We start from the raw sequence: 20,443 nt of genomic DNA, 5'->3' as shown, positions 1-20,443 counted from the left end.
CAACTGTCCTCCCCTGCAGGCCTTGTCCCCCCCCAACTGCCCTCCCCTGCTGGCCTTGTCCCCCCCAACTGTCCTCCCCTGCAGGCCTTGTCCCCCCCCAACTTCCCTCCGCTGCAGGCCTGGTCCCCCCCAACTGCCCTCCCCTGAAGGGCTGGTCCCCAACTGCCCTCCCCTACAGGGCTTGTCCCCCCCGAACTGCCCTCCCCTGCAAGCCTGGTCCCCCACCCCACAACTGCCCTCCCCTGCAAGCCTGGTCCCCCCCCCCAACTGCTCTCCCCTGGAGGCCTTGCCCCCCCAAGTGCCCTCCCCTGCAGGCCTGGGTCCCCCCCAACTGTCCTCTCCTGCAGGCCTTGTTTCCCCGCAACTGCTCTCCCCTGCAGGTCTAGCCCCCCCTCCCCAACTGCCCTCCCCTGCAGGCCTGGGTTCCCCCCCCCAACTGTCCTCTACTGCAGGCCAGGTCTCCCCCCCCCAACTGCCCTCCCCTGCAGGCCTGGGTCCCCTCCCCAACTGTCCTCTACTGCAGGCCGGGTCTCCCCCCCAACTGCCCTCCACTGCAGTCCTGGTCCCCTGAACTGCCCTCCCCTGCATGTCTGGGTCCCCCACAACTGCCCTTCCCTGCAGGCTTGGGTCCGCCCCAACTGCCCTCCTCTGCTGGCCTAGTCACCCCCACAACTGCCCTCCCCTGCAGGCCTGGTGTCCCCCACAACTGGCCTCCCTTGCTGGCCTGGTCACCCCCAACTGCCCTCCTCTGCTGGCCTGGTCACCCCTAACGTCCCACAACTGCCCTCCCCTGCAGGCCATCTTGTGACAGTCATCTTGTGTCCACATGGGGGCAGCCATCTTTGACCACATGGGAGTGGCCATCTTGTATCTTGGTGTGACAGTCAATTTGCATATTACTCTTTTATTAGATAGGATATGTGTGGTTTCACCCTCCTCCTACTACTACACAGAGGCAACATCTTCCTGCATATTGACCACGTTTCCAGGAGGATGTCAAGCCCTTCTTTTCTTTTTGCTACTGGAAGTAACTTATGGAAGTGCATGAATCTTCAAATTAACTCTGGCCACACTCTGTCTCATATTGTTGCTGATATGCATGGTCTTCTGAGGCTCTGCTGAACCTAAGGCAAATATTTTCCCACTTCCTTTACTACTAGTAAGTTTCTGGTCTTTGAGCAGGAGAATTTTTTTAAAGCACTTGCTATGATTGATAGCTGAGATCAGGCATGCCAAGTGACTGATAAACTGATCCAATCTCAAGAGTCAGAACAATTAAAAGATGTGTGTGTATGTATATATGTTTTCTGATCCCACAGTTTTTGTTGTCTTTCCTTGCAAGCCTTTTTTTCTGTGTATATACATATATATGTGCCGTTAATACTATGACACATGTACAATTTTGTTTTTAGCTTTTTAAAAATGTAACACTATTACATTAAAATTACCTTTTATCATTTCTTCTAAAATAGTTATTCTCCATGGAAACAAGGAAGCAAACAAACAAAAACCACACACCCCTCCCCCCTCTGTACTCCTCCCTGAGAATCACACCTGCATGAGCTCTTCTTTTGGTAGGAGTGTGTTTCTTTGCTGTGTTGGGATGCACATCAGTGTTTTGAAATGTCATCTTCAGTGTTAGTTCAATAGTGATATCATAAATCGTGTAGCCATTTCTTGGGATTGAACATCTTGAGACCTTATAATATATCATTATTATAAATAAAGCTGGAACAAGCATTCTTATTCATCAGTATTTGTCCACAATTTTAATTATTTCCAAAGGTTAAATTTTTCCAAAAGCAATTATTGGGTCAATAGATTTGAATATTTTTCAGATTCTTTAATCATGTTGCCATGTTACTTTCTAAAATGTTTGTACTGAATTACATTTACCATCAGTGAATTAGTATGTCTTTCTTGCTAACTCTAAGCAGTATTGAATATTGCTATTACAAAAAAAGAAAAAAATCTGTGCCAATTAGATAAGCCAAAGCGGTACCTAATTACTGCTTCAATTTGCATTTCTTTGATTACTAATAACTTGGTGCCATATTTTAGAAGTCCATTTTATCTTGTTTTGACATAACTTCAACTCAAGTTCATCTTCAGTTGCAACTATCATGATAAATCATTGAAATGAAGAGCTGTAGCCCTGGGATAAACTAATATTATCCAGAATGTATAGCATTGAAAGCTGTCTAATTAGAAGCAACAGAATTCTAACTCATAACTGTATATTTTTAACATTTTATTATAAATTTTTAAAACACCCAAGAAAAGAAATAATATCATAAATTTCTGTATAACCATGATTTTAGCTTTGACAGCTGTCAGCATTCTACATTTCTTATTTCATCCATCTTCCTACTTTTTTTGGTGTAGGGAAGACATTGGCATATTTCAAGTTAAATAACAAACAATATTATTTTATCCATGAATACTTGTGTAAACAATATATATAAGGACCTTTAAAATTTGAATGCCTCCCCCAGCACTTCGTATATAGGTTTTTTTAAATAGGATTTATTATTAGAGGATATCAAATATACAGAAAAGTGTACAGAGCTTAAATGAATAGCTTGATGAATTATTACCATTGTAATCTCTAACCTCAAGAATTTCCCTTCTAGAATTAATTCTAAGTAATTCATCAGAAATGTGAGCAAAGATGTGCATAGGTTTTCACAGTGATATTAAACAATAGACAAGTTAAGAAAATAATGTCAAATCCACTTTATGAATGACTATGTGCCAATTAAACTTGATGTAATAGAATACTTACACAAAGGACTGCAATATAGTTCTCAGTGAAAAAAAATCAATAAGCTAAATAAGCTTCCACTTTAGGGAAGTAGAGAAACAAGAGCAATTTAAGCCTATGCCAAGTAAAAGAGAAAAATAATAAAAATTAGAGCTGAAAGTAACAGAAAACCAATAGAGAAAAATCAACAAAATCAAAACCTTGGTCTTTGAAGAAAAAAAAATCAAATTGACAAATCTCTACTGAGGCTAACCAAAAAGAGAGAGAGAGAGAGAGAGAGAGAGAGAGAGAGAGAGAGAGAGAGAGAGAGAAAGAAGATATAATTTATCAATATTAAAAGTAAAAATAGAGATCTCATCACTACTGATCCCCTGGACAATAAAATGATAATAAAGGAATACTAAAAACAACACTATTGCCAGCGAATTTTGAAAACATAGATGAAAAAAAAACACACAAATTCCTTAAACACAAAATGCACACAAGAAGAAACAGATCAACTGGATGGGAAAGTATATATATTTTTGAAATTGAATCAATACTTAATAACCTCCCAAAACAGAAAGCAGCAAACCCAGATGGGTTCTACCCAACATTGAAAAAATAAATTATGTCAATCCACCACAATCTCTTCCAGATAACAGAAGCAGAAGGAATACTTCTCAACTCACTCTGAGGCTAGCGTTACTCTAATGCCAAAAACAGATAAAGGCATTTAAAAAAAGAAATATATCTTTCATAAGCATAGATTTTCTTTTTTTTTTAAATATATTTTATTGATTCTTCACAGAGAGGAAGGGAGAGGGATAGAGAGTTAGAAACATCGATGAGAGAGAAACATTGATCAGCTGCCTCCTGCACACCTCCCACTGGGGATGTGCCCGCAACCAAGGTACATGCCCTTGACTGGAATCGAACCTGGGACCCTTGAGTCCACAGGCCGAAGCTCTATCCACTGAGCCAACCCGACTAGGGCTAGATTTTCTTTAAATCCTCAATTTATAAGTAAATTGAATCCAACAATGTATAAAAATAATATACACATGTTCACCAGTTGAGATTTATTCCAGGTATTCAAAACTGGTTCAATATTCAAAAAGTTACTTAATATCACATATCAACAGACTAGTGTAGAAAAATCATGTTATATCATCATATGAATTGATGCAGAAAAGCATTTGACAAATGCCAACACTTTTTCATGATAAATTTCTCAACAAACTAGGAATTAGAGGCATTTCCTTAACATTATAAAAAAATACTTATAGAAAATCCTCAGCTAATATCACACTTAATTGTGAAAAACTGAATACTTTGTCCCTCAGATTGGGATAGGCAAGGATGTCCCCTCTTACCACTCCTATCATGGTACCAGAAGACTTAACTAGTACAACTGACAAGAAAAGAAAAAAAAAGTATAAAAGTTGGAAAAAATAAATAAAGCTGTTTTTCTTTGCAAATGACATGATACATAGGAAATCTGAAAAAAAAATGACAAAATAACTTCTAGAACTATTATGTAAGAATAACAAGATCATGATACAAAGTTCATAAACAAAAATCAATTGCTTTCCTATATATTATCAATGAACAATTAGAATATTAAATTTTTTTAAAATACCATACAATAGCACCAAAAAATAAAATACTTATATATAATCTAACAAAGCTATGTGTAAGTTCTATATGTAAAAAACGATATAGATCTCATTAAAGAAAATCTAAATAAATAAGAGATATTTCATGTTCATGAATTGGAAGACTCAATACTGTTAAGAAGTCACTTCTTCCCAACTTGATCTACAGATTCAATACCAACTTGATCTACAGATTCAACCAAAATCTCAGCAAACTAGTCCTATATAATAAAGAGCTAATATGCTAATGGTCATCATGCCATCACGCCGTAACAACTGATCAGCAGGAGGCTGCATGTGCAGCAGGCATGCACAGGTGGGCGGGGACTTGACACTGCGTCCTTCCGGACAAAGCCACAGCGGCTGCCTGAGGCTCAGGCAAGCCGTGGATGGCGACTGCTGCTGCCCAGGGCCAGCCCAAGGCTCAGCAAGCTGTGGATGGCAGCCACTGCTGCCCAGGGCCTGCCCAAGGCTCAGGCAAGCCGCGGATAGCAGCTGCCACTGCCCAGGGCCCAAGGCTCAGGCAGCTGCGCGGCTGGCAGTGGCAGCAGCAGAGGCATGATAGGGGTGTCGCCTTACCCTGATCATTGGGTCGCCTCCCGCAGAGGGAGGACAGAGGCAGCAATAGCAAGAGGGTGATGGGGGCAGTGCCTTCCCCTGATTGGCCTCAGGGAGTGGGCCTAAGCTGTCAGTAGGACATCCCCTAAGGGCTCCTGGACAGTGAGAGGGGGCAGGCCGGCCTGAGGGAGCCCCCCCCCCAAGTGCATGAATTTTTGTGCACTGAGCCTCTTGTTTGTAGATAAGGGACAAACTGACTGTAAGGTTAATATGGAATGGTTACAGACTTACAATAGCCAACACTGTACTGTAGAAGAACAAAGTTGAAGGATTCACACTACCCATTTTCAGGGCTTACCATAAAGCTACAGTAATTAAGACAAAATGGTATTGGTGAAAGAAGACGTTTAGATGAATGGAATAGCCAAGAAATGGACCATATAAATATTGTCAACTGGTCTTTGACAAAGGCGTGAAGGCAATTCAACATTTTGTCTTTTCAGCAAAATGGTCGTAGAACCTTTGGACATCATCCTATATAATAAAACCCTAACATGCAAATTAGGAGGAGAAACCAAGATGGCGGCAAAGGTAAACAACTAAACTTCTGCCTCGCACAACAATTTCAAAACTACAACTAAAAGACAAAACGTCTATCAGCCAGAACCACAGGAAAGCTGGCTGAGTGGAAGTTTTACAACTAGAAGGAAAGAGAAAGGAGCATAAACGCTGAAAAGCTGAGGTACGAAGGCACGCGAATCGGGCTGGTGGCGGGCAACGGGACGCACGGCTTTTTTTCAACCCGAAGGGAGACAAGCTCCCAATCACTCTGAACTCCAGTTTCTGGGGACACGCGGGGGACCCAGACACCTACGAGGAGAAGCTGGACTGTCGGCCATCGGGTCGGAAAGTGAGGGTGACTTTTTGCAGAGGTGCGCCAAGCAATCAGTGTTTACTGCGCTGGAGCGCGGGATGCGGGGACTTGGAAACACGGAAGGGCAGAGAAGGCTGGCTGGCAGCCATCACTGTTTGCCACACCCTAGCCTAGTGACACCCTGAGACCCCGCCCCGCACATTCTACAAACCTGCCCAGGCTCAACACAGTGGCTTTTGCATATAAATGGCCTGCCCTGTGGCAGCTTAACCAAATAAACTGCAGCTCCAGTCAGACTGCTCTAAAACTGCCAAATCCCAAGCAAAGAGGAGAAAACTGTAGTTCTTTTTTTTTTTATTTTTTTTAATTAAGGTATTATATGTGTAAAACTGTAGTTCTTGCTGTAGCTCCTGCTGGGTGGCCTCAGACAGTAGCTGACCTGCACCCCATTGGAGATCCAGGAGCTAGTGTATCTAGTGGTCTGTGTGAGACGACACCAGATTTCAACTACTCTCATAAGGGACACATTCAAGAGGCAGACTCAGTGAGCACCAAAGCCCTACTAGAACAAGTCCTGCCCCATAAACATGTCTCCAGCACAGCAATTTTTCCGTTATAGACACAGCAGGTCCTCACAGCCAATTGGCCTGGAGGTCAATTCCTCCCAGTGACACGAACAACAATCAAGACTTAACTACAACAAGGCTGTACACACAGTCCACAAAGGGGTGCACCAACCATATAGGACACCTAACACACAAAGCTACCCTACCAACTCAGGGAAGCAGCGAAAATGAGGAGACAAGGAAACAGATCAGAAACAAAAGAAATGGAGGAGAACAAATGACTGGACATAGAGTTCCAAACCACGGTTATAAGGTTTTTCAAGAATTTCCTAGAAAAGGCCAATAAATTTAACGAGACCCTCGAGGGTATGAAAAAGGACCAACTAGAAATTAAACATACACTGACTGAAATAAAAAATATTATACAGCCCTGACTGGTTTGGCTCAGTGGATAGTGTCGGCCTGTGCACTCAAGGGTCCCAGGTTCGATTCCGGTCAAGGGCATGTACCTTGGTTGTGGGCACATCCGCATTAGGGGGTGTGCAGGAGGCAGCTGATCGGTGTTTCTCTCTCATCGACGTTTCTGACTCTCTGTCCCTCTCCCTTCCTCTCTGTAAAAAAATCAATAAAATATATTTAAAATATATATATATATATATATATATATATATATATATATATATATATATATTATACAGAGACCCAACAGCAGACTAGAGGAACACAAGAATCAAGTCAAAGATTTGGAATACAAAGAGGCAAAGGTCACTCCTCCAGAGAAGCAAGAAGAGAAGAGAATCCAGAAAGTTGAAGATAGTGTAAGAAGCCTCTGGGACAACTTCAAGCGTACCAACATCAGAATTATGGCGGTGCCAGAAGAAGAGAGAGAGCAAGACACTGAAAACCTATTTGAAGAAATAATGACCAAAAACTTCCCCCACCTGGTGAAAGAAATAGACTTACAAGTCCAGGAAGCGCACAGAACCCCAAACAAAAGGAATCCAAAGAGGACCACACCAAGACACATCATAATTAAAATGCCAAGGGCAAAAGACAAAGAGAGAATCTTACAAGCAGCAAGAAAAAAACAGTTAATTACCTACAAGGGAGCACCCATACAATTATCAGCTGATTTCTCAACAGAAACTATGCAGGCCAGATGGGAGTGGCAAGAAATAGTCAAAGTGATGAATAGCAAGAACCTACAACCAAGATTACTCTACCCAGCCAAGTTATCATTCAGAATTGAAGAGCAGATAAAGAGCTTCAAAGATAAGAAAAAGCTAAAGGAATTCATCACCACCAAACCAGTATTATATGAAATGCTGAAAGGTATTCTCTACAAAGAGGAAAAAGAAGAAAAAAGTAAAGATAAAAATTATGAACAACAAATACACATCTATCAGTAAGTGAATCTAAAAATCAAGTGAATTAAAAATATGAGGAACAGAATAAACTGGTGAATATAATAGAATCAGGGGCATAGAATGGGAGTGGATTGATAATTCTCAGGGGGAAAGGGGTGTCTGTGTGGGGGGTACTGGAAGAGACTGGCCAAAATCATACACCTATGGATGAAGACAGTGGGGGGAGGTAAGGGCAGAGGGAGGGGTGGGAACTAGGTGGAGGGGAGCTATAGGGGAAAAAAGGAGAAACAACTGTAATAATCTGAATAAAGATTTATTTTAAAAAATGCAAATTAACCGAACGGTGGAACAACTAGTCGCTATGTCGTGCACTGACCACCAGGGGCAGACGCTCAATGCAGGAGCTACCCCCTTGTGGTCTGTGCGCTCCCACAGGGGGAGCAGGGCTTGCGGCTGGCGAGCGCAGTGGCAGTGGCGGGAGCCTTTCCCGCCCCACTGCAGGCAGGCGGTCAGGAGCAAGGGGTCTCGGACTGAAAGAGCCCCAGACTGCAAGAGGAATGTCTAACTGCAGGCTTAGACCTGATCCCTGGGGGGAGTGGGCCTAAGCCAGCAGGAGAACATCCACCGAGGGGTCCTGGACTGTGAGAGTGCACAGGCCGGGCTGAGGAACAACCCCCCAACAAGTGCACGATTTTCGTGCACCGGGCCTCTAGTATTAAATAAACAAACAAACCTAGATACAGACCTTACACCTCTTACAAAAATTAACTAAAGGAAATCATAAACCTAAATGTAAAATACAAAACTATAATACTTCTAGAAAAAAAACACAAAAGAAAATCTATGTGAACTTTGAAATAAGTTCATAGATCCAATAAAAACACAATTCATAAAAGAAAAAAATTGGTATGTTTGACTTTAATACTAAAAGCTTCTGTTCTGAGAAAGATAATGTTAAGAGAATATAAGACACACAGAAAAAGAAAGAATTCACTGACATGGACAACAGTGTGGTGATTGCATGAGGGGGGAGGATGGGTGAAGTAGATGAGGGTATATAGAGGATAAATACTGAGGGGAAAAATAATAAAATAAAGGGAAAGAGTGAGAGAATATAAGATAAATCAAACTGAGAGAAAATATTTGCAAAACATACATCTGATAAAGATTTTATATCCAAACGATACAAAGAAGTCTTGAAAGTCAACAATTAAAAAAGAAAGCAATTAAGAAATGGGCAAAAGATCTGAACACACAACTCAAGAAACAAGATACATGGATGGCCAATACGCATATTAAAAGATGCTCAACATCATTTACCATTAGAAACCTGCACATTAAAACAAGATGGCACTGTGTGACTGTTAGAATGGATGAAACTAAACAACTAACAATACAAAATGCTGATGAGGATTCAGTACAACAGGAACTCTCCATGGCTAGGGGAAATGCAAAATTCTACATCCACTTTTGAAAACAGTTTGTTATAAAGTTAAACATAGACTTATCAACACAGCAATGGCACTCCTAAGTATTTACTCAACTAATTTGAAACTTATATTCACACAAATGTTTATGGCAGCTATACTCATAATCACTCAAAACTGGAAGCAACCAAAATGTCCTTCAGCAAGCAAACATATCATCTGTGTTCCACTCATACAAATATTATCCTATCTAATAAAGAGGGAATATGCTAATTGACCCTCACACCATCGCAAAGATGGTGGTACCCACAGCCAATAAGGAGGGAATATGCTAATTGACTGTCCCGCCCTCAAAGATGGCAGCGCCTACAGCCAATAAGGAGGGAATATGCTAACTGACTGCCTTGCCCTCAAAGATGGTGGTGCCCACAGCCAATAAGGAGGAAATATGCTAATTGACTGCCACACCCTCAAAGATAGCAGTGCCCACAACCACAAGATGGCAGCGTCCAGTCCCCTCAGCCTCCCAGCCGCCCAGGACCGGCCCAAGGTGCAGGCAAGCCTCGGATGGTGGCTGCTCAGCCACCCAGGGCTGGCCTGAGGGACGACAAAATGACTGAACATGCAGGCTATGTGGGGCGACCAGGTCGGTGGTGGGGGGGGTCCATGAGGGGCAACCAGGCTGGCAGGGGGGGCAGTTGGGGGCGATCAGGCCGGCATGCAGAGGCAGTGAGGGGCGATCAGGCCAGCAGGGGGTGGCCAGTTAGGGGCGACCAGGCAGGCAGGCAGGTGAGCGATTAGGAGCCAGCGGTCCAGATTGGAGAGGGTGCAGGCTGGCTGAGGGGACCCCCCCTCCCCCGCACCCTGTGCATGAATTTCGTGCACCGGGCCTCTAGTTAGTGATAAAAAGAAATGAGGTATCAAGCCATGAAAGGACATGGGACCTTAAATGCATATATGTAAGCAGAAAAAAACCATCTGAAAAGGCTGCATACTATATGATTCTAATGATATGACATACTGGAAAATGCAAAACTATAGAGAGTAAAAAGATCATTGGTTGCCAGGGATTTGGGCAGAGATGTGGAAACTTGAACAGGTGATGCACAGGAGATTTTTTAGATCAGTGAAACTGTTTTATATGATACTATCATAGTAGATACAAGGCACCATGCACTAATCAAAACCAGAGAACTTTACAGGACAATGTTAACCTTAATGTATACAAACTTAAACTCTGTGGTCTTCTTCCCCAAAACCCATAACCACAGTCAAATCATGAGAAAAACATCAGACAAATCCCAGGTGAGAGATATTCTAGAAAGTACCTGACCAGTATTCCTCAAAACTGTTAAGGCATCAAAAACAAGGGAAGTTGGGAAAAAGAACCGCCAAGATAATCCTACCTAGAAGAGACTAGTGAATGTAATGTAGTACCCTGGAAGGAATCCTGGAACAGAAAAACGAAATCTGAATGAAGTATGTATTTAATGCATCAATATGGGTTCATTAATTAAAATAAACGTACCACAGAAATATAAAATGTTAATAATAGAGGAAAATGGGAAGGGGAAGGAACTCTCTATACTGTCTTTGCAATTTTCCTATAAATCTAAGTGTTCTAAAATACAAGTTCATTTAAAAAATTAAAACATGTTCAACTGTTTATAATAAACAAATGGAAATAATTATCAATCAGGAAATGCTTAAATAAATGATGAAATAACCATAATATAAGGTGCTATTTAAAAGAATGAGGTAAAATTATTTGTATTCAAACAGAAAGAAGTACAAAATCTATAATAATAAAAGCGTAATATGCTAATTAGACCAGACAGCCGAAAAGACCTTCCGGACATCCTTCCAGACAACCTTCCAGGCGAAGCCGGGGCTGTGAGGGCCGAGGCAAGCCGCTGCAGCTGCGAGGGCCGAGCCCCTTGCACTAATTTTGTGCCTCGGGCCTCTAGTATATTGATAAACAAAAAAAGCAACCTGTGCAGTACAGGGGTGGGCAAAAGTAGGTGTATACTTGAATTCAAGTATAGTTTACATAAACGAAACATGTCAATGAAGGTAATTCCTAAAGTAAACAGAGATCCTTTTGGGAAATAACATTTAAGGGGAAAGGGGGTAGGGGCTCAAACAGGGCAGTTTTAGTTTTTATACTTCTGTACTTTACATGAAAGTAATTTTGACAAAGTAATTCTTTTCTTAAAGCAACATATAATAAAACATATACAGTATAATGCCTATAAAAATATATATACATTGCTTTTATAATTAGGGGAGAACCCAAGAAACAGAAGACAAACATCATCTAGCAACTATGAAAAGTGTGAATTAAAAGTAAAAATGAATTCCTCCTGAGGAAGAGTGGTTAGAGAATAGCAGGGCTGATAAGAGCAGGGAGAGGAGGAAAGCAAGCCTGCGAAGGCAGCTCAGTGAAGCTGCAGAACCAGTCTAAACTGGCCCTGTCCTCTTCCTAAGGAGACACTAAGTTGTTTTTCAGAGATAACAGAACAAGGCCGCAAATCAGGCAGTCGGACAGTCAGTCGTGCACTAGAGGAAGAATTTGTCCTAGAATAACATTTCAATGTCATCAGGTAGAAAGCCAGCCTGTACTACATACTAAACACCCTCCCCGCCCCAAAATTCATGGGACGCATGAAACACCATGATCTCCTAGTGCCTATGCACTGAGCTCTCTTCATGCTGGAATAACGGAACTCTATAGCATATGCATAACTTCCCCGCATCTTCTTTAAATGTAACTCCAAACCCTCGGTGGGGTAGACAGATTTGAGTCTTGCCTCCTATCTCCATGCCATGGACTTCACAATAAAAGCTTTTTCTTTTCTCAAAAACCAAGACTGTAGTATGTTTCTACACACTTGCTTGGTAGCAAGTGTCACTCATTTAGATTCCAACGTGCCAACAAAACCACCAAGCAGTGAGTGTGTCTAGGAGACACATTCAGTTAGAAAACAGGAAACAGAGTTCAGGAGGGGTAACAGGGAAGGGCTGGGGAAGAGGGAGAGGAAAGAAAAATGTACTCAAGCAGAATCATAATATCAAGAATGAAACCTGCCGAAACCGGTTTGGCTCAGTGGATAGAGCGTCGGCCTGCGGACTCAAGGGTCCCAGGTTCGATTCCGGTCAAGGGCATGTACCTTGGCTGTGGGCACATCCCCAGTAGGGGGTGTGCAAGAGGCAGCTGATCGATGTTTCTCTCTCATCGATGTTTCTAACTGTCTATCCCTCTCTCTTCCTCTCTGTAAAAAATCAATAAAATACATTTAAAAAAAAAAAAAAGAATGAAACCTGAGGACTAAAACTTGGGAGACACTTCCCATTGAGAGGATGGAAGAAGCTTAAAGGGGGAGAAGGCGGCAAAGAACAAGAAAGAAAATGAGAAGAGTGCAATGTCCTAAGAAACCACAGGAGGAGAGTTTGAACAGTACTCATTACTAATTTAAGATTTGTAAGATGGTATCAATATTTTCTATTCAATGACTTCCTTTGTCCTTTTATTTAATAAACATAGTATTTATTTAATGAGCACAGTATTTAGAAGGGCTTTCACTGATTCACTAAAATTCCCAACTTCAATCTAAATTTTCCTTTAAGCACTAAATTCTTCAAACTTGACTTTTCCTACTACATGAATTTTTAGAATATAGTCTTTACCTATGGTAAAGAAACCACTGTATTCAAAATGCAATTCCATTTAGGCTCACTTGGTTGGGCATCATCCAGTACATCAAAAAGTTGCCAGTTCAATTCTAGTCAGGGCACATGCCCAGGTTGCGGGCTTCGACAGGGGGCAGCCAATGGATGTTTCGCTCTCACGTAGATGCTTCTCCCTCTCTCTCTCCTCTCGCTCTCTCTCTCTCTCAAATGCAACTCCACTAAATGGGACCATCTAGAAAGGTGACTGGGATATGGTTTTGTGGGCTGTATTTCTCTACTTCCCTCTCAGAGATTTTTATAAAGAGTTAAGTTCTGAAAAATAATGTGGTCTCCAGGCTTCTGTCCTCAGTCCCTACCTCCTACCACCTCTAGAAACTGGCAACCAGGAGTCCCAAAATAATCACTGCCTTTCCCGTGGGGAAAATGGGGAAGATGCACTTGAATGGGGTTCTAAATATACAAGTGGACCTACAACTGCAGGATTCTCCAGTGTCTTCGGTGACAACCAGATATGTTCAAAGTACATAAGTCAAAATATGGCAATTTTCCATCATGAGCCAGGAATAGGAAAAAATAAAAATGCTTCTTAGGGTAATATAAAATGAAGGCTTCCTTCAGTTGATGAACTGAGCCTCCCAACATCTTGAGATACATTTCACAAGTTAGGAGGAAGATAACTAATATATCCCTCCACCCACCCCACCCCCCTCAGATTTTTAATACAGGCCTAGAGATTTGTGGGGGGTTTTTGGAGGGGGGAGTATTTTATTTTATCAACCTCCAAATCTAGAAGCTACCTCATCAGAAAAACTCTAAAAACTGATGGAAATAAAGCTAATATACTCCAAGGGTTACTCAAATTGTATTTACATGATTTTTAACATTTCTAACTTGTCAAAGGTAAAACACCTTTTTTACCCACTGTGTGGCTGGATGAAGTGAAAGTGCAAATGACTGAATATAAATAGTATGTATCTCAATCCAATATCTCAAGAGTATGAATGAACTAATGGCATACTTTTTTTATTCCTATGAAGGTGGCAAATGAATGTTTGCCACATATACTAGCTTCTTAAGGGCCATGTCAGAAAAGCAAGTTATCTTCACATTGCCATAAATCAAATATAAGTCATAGTTTCCACAATCTCATTTCCCTAATGCACTAATAAGGGCCTTCAAATGTCAATTTGAGAAAGTGCTTCCTTTTTTCTGGGTTCAATAAGCAAAAGAAATTCGCTTCTGACCATTCTTTTTAATTTCCCTTTCTCCCAAACTCTTTTCATAAATCAAACACAATGATTCTCATAAAATGGTTCCATTCTAATCTCCAAAATGGCAATACCTAAGCTAAAATTTTAAAGATAAGCCTTGAGATGAATGGCCTTGAATGATTCCATTTGGAAGAAATTGAAGAGGATGAAATCTATGGCATGGCAGGCAAAAAGGCCCATTGGTCTCTTAATGATGGGAGAATGAAGACTTTTTTTTTTAATTTAATAAGTCTTTATTGTTCAGATTATACAGTTGTTCCTCTTTTTTCCCCCCATAGCTCCCTTCCACCTGGTTCCCATCCCACCCTTTCCCCTTACCCCCCCCCCTCCACTGTCCTCATCCATAGGTGTACGATTTTTGTCCAGTCTCTTCCCGCACCCCTCACACCCCTTTACCCCTGAGAGTTGTCAGTCCACTCCCTTTCTATGCCTCTGATTCTATTATATTCACCAGTTTATTCTGTATATCATATTTTTAATTCACTTGGTTTTTAGATTCACTTGTTGATAGATATGTATTTGTTATTCATAATTTTTATCTTTACCTTTTTCTTCTTCTTCCTCTTCTTAGAGAATACCTTTCAGCATTTCATATAATACTGGTTTGGCGGTGATGAACTCCTTTAGCTTTTTCTTACCTGTCAAGCTCTTTAGCTGCCCTTCAATTCTGAATGTCAGCTTGGCTGGGTAGAGTAATCTTGGTTGTAGGTTCTTGCTATTCATCACTTTGAATATTTCTTGCCACTCCCGTCTGGCCTGCATAGTTTCTGTTGAGAAATCAGCTGACAATCGTATGGGTGCTCCCTTGTAGGTAATTAACTGTTTTTCTCCAGCTGCTTTTAATATTCTCTCTTTGTCTTTTGCTCTTGGCATTTTAATTATGATGTGTCTTGGTGTGGTCCTCTTTGGATTCCTTTTGTTTGGGGTTCTGTGCGCTTCCTGGACTTGTAAGTCTATTTCTTTCATGAGGTGGGGGAAGTTTTTGGTCATTATTTCTTCAAGTAGGTTTTCAGTATCTTGTTCTCTCTCTTCTTCTGGCACCGCCATAATTCTGATGTTGGTACGCCTGAAGTTGTCCCAGAGGCTTCTTACACTATCTTCAAATTTTTGGACTCTTTTAGCTTTTCCAGTTGAGTGATTTTTGCTTCTTTGTATTTCAAATCTTTGACTTGATTCTTGTATTCCTCTAGTTTGCTGTTGGGTGTCTGTATAATATTTTTTATTTCAGTCAGTGTATGTTTAATTTCTACTTGGTCCTTTTCCATATCCTCGAGGGTCTCTCTCATATCCTCGAGGGTCTCGCTAAATTTATCAGCCTTTTCTAGGAAATTCTTGAAAAACCTTATAACCGTGGTTTTGAACTCTATGTCCAGTCGTTTGTTCTCCTCCATTTCTTTGGTTTGTGATCTGTTTGTCTCCCCATTTTCGCTGCTTCCCTGAGTTGGTAGGATAGCTTTGTGTGCTAGTTGTCCTATATGGGCCAGTGGCTTGGCCTCCCCGGTTACCTGAGGTGGACACTCTTGGTGCACCCCTTTTTGGACTGTGTGTACAGCCTTATTGTAGTTAAGTCTTGATTGTTGTTGGTATCAGTGGGAGAAGTTGACCTCCAGGCCAATTTGCTGTGAGGATCAGCTGTGTCTATGCCGGGAGACAGCCTTATTTGACTAGACTTGCAAAATTGTAAAAGCTTCTGTGCTCAGCTTGGATGGGGCGGAGTTTCAGGATGGAGCTTCAGGGTGGAGCCTACAGCCTTGGCTTCCCGTTGGCCCTGCCCTATAAGGTTCCTGGGTCTCAGTGTCCCTCGGTACTCGCTGCAAGCACCTCTGAGAGAAAGGCACCCTCGAGTTTCGCCCACTGCCAAACAGTCTAGTCTCTCCCTCAATGAATCTGGATTCCCAGATTCTTGCCCGGAACTGGGGTTCAGTGCAGTCGGAACTGGGGTTTAGCGCAGTGTCGGGCTTTTGTCTCCTTCCTGCTAGAGCAATCCTGTGGCACACTCAACAGTCCGTCCTCTGCGCGCATTCACGTGCGCACCTCCGGAGCTCTGCCTTTTGCTGCTCCCTTGAGATTCCGCCTTACAGCCCAGATTCCCCCAGTATGAGCCTGGGTTCCCAGGGTCTCGCCCAGTACTGGGGTTCAGTGCAGTCTGGAGCTTTTATCTCCTTCCTGCTAGAGAATGCCAGCCAGGCACTCAGCCACCCATCCTCTCTGGCTGCGTCCTCTCCGCACGCGCACGCCCGTGTCTCCATACCTCAGTCTTTTACAGCTCCTCTGATTTTCCTTATGGTTTTCTCTTTCCTTCTAGTTGTAGGATTTCCAGTCAGCCAGCTTTCCTGTGGTTCTGGATGATGTCCATTTTGTCTTTTAGTTGTATTTTTGAAATTGTTGTGCGAGGCTGCAGTTTAGGTGTTTACCTATGCCGCCATCTTGGTTTCTCCCCATGAAGACTTTTTTGATATCCATTTGTGGCAATAGGTCTCAATCATTTTTAGCCCGACAGCACTTTTGATAAACATAGAAATTTAGCTTTAATGCTATTTGAAATTTCAAAGTAAGCAGCACTAAAAAGAAATGGAAAGTAATGGTCATTTTTTAAAATGTCTGTTCAAACTACCTAGGTCCCTTAGAGCCATGGTCGGCAAATTGCAGCTCACGAACCACATGTGGCTCTTTGGCCCCTTGAGTGTGGCTCTTTCACAAAATACCATGGCCTGGGTGAGTCCATTTTGAAGAAGTGGTGTTAGAAAAAGTTTAAAAAATTTGGCTCTCAAAAGAAATTTCAATTGTTGTACTGTTGATATTTGGCTCTGTTGACTAATGAGTTTGCCGACCACTGCCTTAGAGTGTCCCTCGCCAACCCTCTGCCAGATGAAAATCTATGTGCATAGATCACTAGGAATAACTCTACCTTTCAAATAGGCCTTGTTAAGTGACTGTAGTTTCAAGTTGGTGTCCACACTATCACTAATTCTTTTTAATCTTACTAAAAACATTGTGCTGAATGAGTATAAAGAATCCCGAGGCACTAATGAAACCATTACTCTAGAAATTAGGAATAAGGAATAAAACATACCTCTAAGATACAAAACGATCAACTATCTCTTACATCTTCCTTTCTACCTACATGTTCATGTTCAAACCTCCTACACTTCAAGCAATCAATAACACCTCCCAAACAAACCCCAAAGGCTCCTGTCTTGTCTCCTTTCTAAGATACCATTTGTTCTTTGTCCTTCTTACAAGCATTATGCAATCTGTCTCCACCAAACCATTGAGATTATTTGGTAATGAGGATCAATAACTTTCTATATGTACAATATTTTAATCTCCCTCACCACTAATTGATTTGTTCTTTTATCTTGATTATTTCCTTCTTCTCAATAGATTCATTTTGTTGTTACCTGTCTAATATTTGAATTTAATGCTTAGTTCACTGATGGGAGATAGCTAGTTGCCTTCCAGTACTTTCCCCTTCTTCTTCATTAGCAGAATGCCTAAACTATGTAGAGACACAGTACACTCAGCAAAAATATTATACTTCCTAGCCTTCCTCAGCAGGATGTGACTAAGAGACTCAGTTCTGACCAATAAGAGCTAAATGGAAGTGTTATGAAAATCATCTTAAAAAGAAGAGTGCCCTTCTTGTACCCATCCTTGTACTGCCTGCTCAAAATGAAAGCTGTAATGCCAACATAATGACTGGAGCGCTAGCAAATATTTTGGACCAGGAAGAAAGTCATATGTTGACTGTCAGGAGAAAGACAGGAACCTAGGTCTCTGATGATTCTGTGGAGCTAATGAGCAGGAAAAAACTCGCCTTCTCTCCTGTGTTTCTCCTTTACTCTCACACTGCTATCACATTCACAACACCTCTGAACCTAGTTGTGTGGGGGCTTTTCCCACACCAAGCAATTGTGTGACACCCACTGGGTATCCTACCATTTAACTCAATTCTGGCACTATCTGGAGACAGTGTCGGATCCCGCAGGTTAAGGACTCAGTCCACAAGTCTGCTCCCACCCCACTTTAGATGACAATTGCAAGTCCAGGTTGTTACCTGTGCAGAAGCTGATCAGCTGGAGGTTCCCACAATCCCCATCTTGGCTTCAATTAATTTGTTAGAGTGGCTCACAGAACTCAAGTAAACAGTTTATTTACTGTCTATCGGTTTATTATAAAAGAATATGATAAAGGGTACAGATTAACATCCAGATGGATGAGATGTGTAGGGCAAGGTATATATGTGGCAAGGACTGAGGAGCTTCCATGCCCCTTCCCAGCACCTCCCTATGTTCAGTAGCCCAGAAGCTCCCTGAATCCTTGGGAGTTTTATGGAGGCTTAACCATATAAGCATGACTGATCATTAACTTAAATTTCCTACTACTCTCCTCTCTCTAGAGAAGTGGGGAAGGGGGGACTGAAAATTTCAAGCTTCTAATTGTGGCTTGGTCTTTCTGGTGACCAATCCCCATCCAACAGCCATACAGGAGCCCACCCAGAGCTATCTGATTAAAACAAGAGATGCTCCTGGTACTCGCATCAATTAGGAATTTACAAGGGTCTTAGCGGCTCTGTGTTAGGAACCAGGGGGGGCAGGCGTGTGTGAGCGCGTGCGCGCGCGCACATACACACACACACACACACACACACACACACACACACACACATCTCACAGTGAGTAAGATGAAAAGACTAAGCTATCTTTAACATGAAAGTCATGGAAAAATTTTAATAGCATGACAGAATGCTTATGTCCCAACATTAACAAAAATAAGACGCATATAAAATTGAATCATAATCATACGTAAGAAAGCACTCCTGTCCTCACTATCCCCAAAAAAGGATTAAATAGTACTTCAAAATGTCTCAAAGTCCATGAATTACAGGTAATTTCTTTCCTTGCTCCTTTACATTTCTCTTTACTTCCCCAAAGTTTCTATAATCAACATGTAATATTTTTATAATCAGAACTAGAGGTGGGGTCCCTCGGCCTGGCCTGTGCCCTCTCACAATCTGGGACTCCTCAGGGGATGTTGGAGGCCTGGTGCACAGATTCAGCCTGATCCCCACAGGCCAGGCTGATGGACCCCACCAGTGCACGAATCTTTGCATATAAGATCTTTGGTTAATCTCTTCCTGCCCTCTCCCCTTCCCCCTGAGATTCATCAGTCTGCTCCGTGTTTCCATGCCTGTGCTTTGAGCATCTGCCCTCTGGTGGTCAGTGCATGTCATAGCTACCAGTCGAACGGCAGAAGGGTCAAATGGTCGGTCACTTAGCACAGTGGTCAGCAAAGCGCGGCTCGCGAGCCACATGCGGCTCTTTGGCCCCTTGAGTGTGGCTCTTCCACAAAATACTACGTGCGGGCACACACATACAGTGTGATTGAAACTTTGTGACCCATGTGCAGAAGTCGGTTTTCGGCTCTCAAAAGAAATTTCAATCGTTGTACTGTTGATATTTGGCTCTGTTGACTAATGAGTTTGCCAACCACTGACTTAGCATATTAGCCTTTTATATATAGAAAGATATTTTTATAATAAGGTTTAATAGTAAATGTTTATTTAATCTGAAAATTGTTGGCCACATGGATACACTGGTCTATTGAAATATTAGATACAGAGTGATCTCATTAATGTACAACAATGACACATTACTCCAATAATGTCAGGTCAGAGCATGATCACATTTGTAGAAAGAGGGCTAATGTTCAGTTTTTATATGCAAACATGTATAAGACAGAGAATTATTTTTGTCTTTTTTATTTTCAAAAATGAGATTTCAAGAATATTGATTTTATTGCTTAAACTTGAAAAAGGATTAATTACTTCAACTTCCTACTAGATCTTCAATTTGGCATAATAATAGGCCAACAGAAACACGTCTGGTCACACTGCTGATAAAAGTCTACTGCCAAAGGTAGACAGTGTTGTCTTGTACAAGATGGATTTCTCTTTTTTAAAAACAGAACTGTATGACAAATAGTTGTAGTGAACGGAAATTGAAGCTAACACATTTTTTTGCTGTTATCTAGAAGGAATTGCTTTTTAGCCCCACATACTCAAGTACCAATAGATTTCTGGCCTCATATTTGAAAAGAAACATTTTGACAAAGGATAAAGATCTGGAAAAATAAATATCATACTTTCTAAGTGTAAAAACACAAAATATGCTACCTTCTACTTTGGGTTGCACTAGCTCATAAACACACTTGAGACAAATCAAAATTCTTTCTTTATAAAGTTCAAGAAATTATCTTCAAATGCCTTTCCTTGTTCAGGTATACGAAA

General features: G+C 41.6%; 1 protein-coding gene across 1 annotated transcript in view; it reads right to left on the bottom strand.

The window, feature by feature from the left end:
- LOC103286268 (S-adenosyl-L-methionine-dependent tRNA 4-demethylwyosine synthase TYW1) overlaps positions 1 to 20,443 on the bottom strand; it is a 122,270-nt gene that overhangs the window by 24,113 nt on the left and 77,714 nt on the right. The window lies entirely within an intron of this gene.

This window comes from Eptesicus fuscus, chromosome 4, assembly GCF_027574615.1.
Source record: "Eptesicus fuscus isolate TK198812 chromosome 4, DD_ASM_mEF_20220401, whole genome shotgun sequence".
NCBI lineage: Eukaryota > Metazoa > Chordata > Mammalia > Chiroptera > Vespertilionidae > Eptesicus > Eptesicus fuscus.
This window is presented reverse-complemented; position numbering and strand designations above follow the sequence as displayed.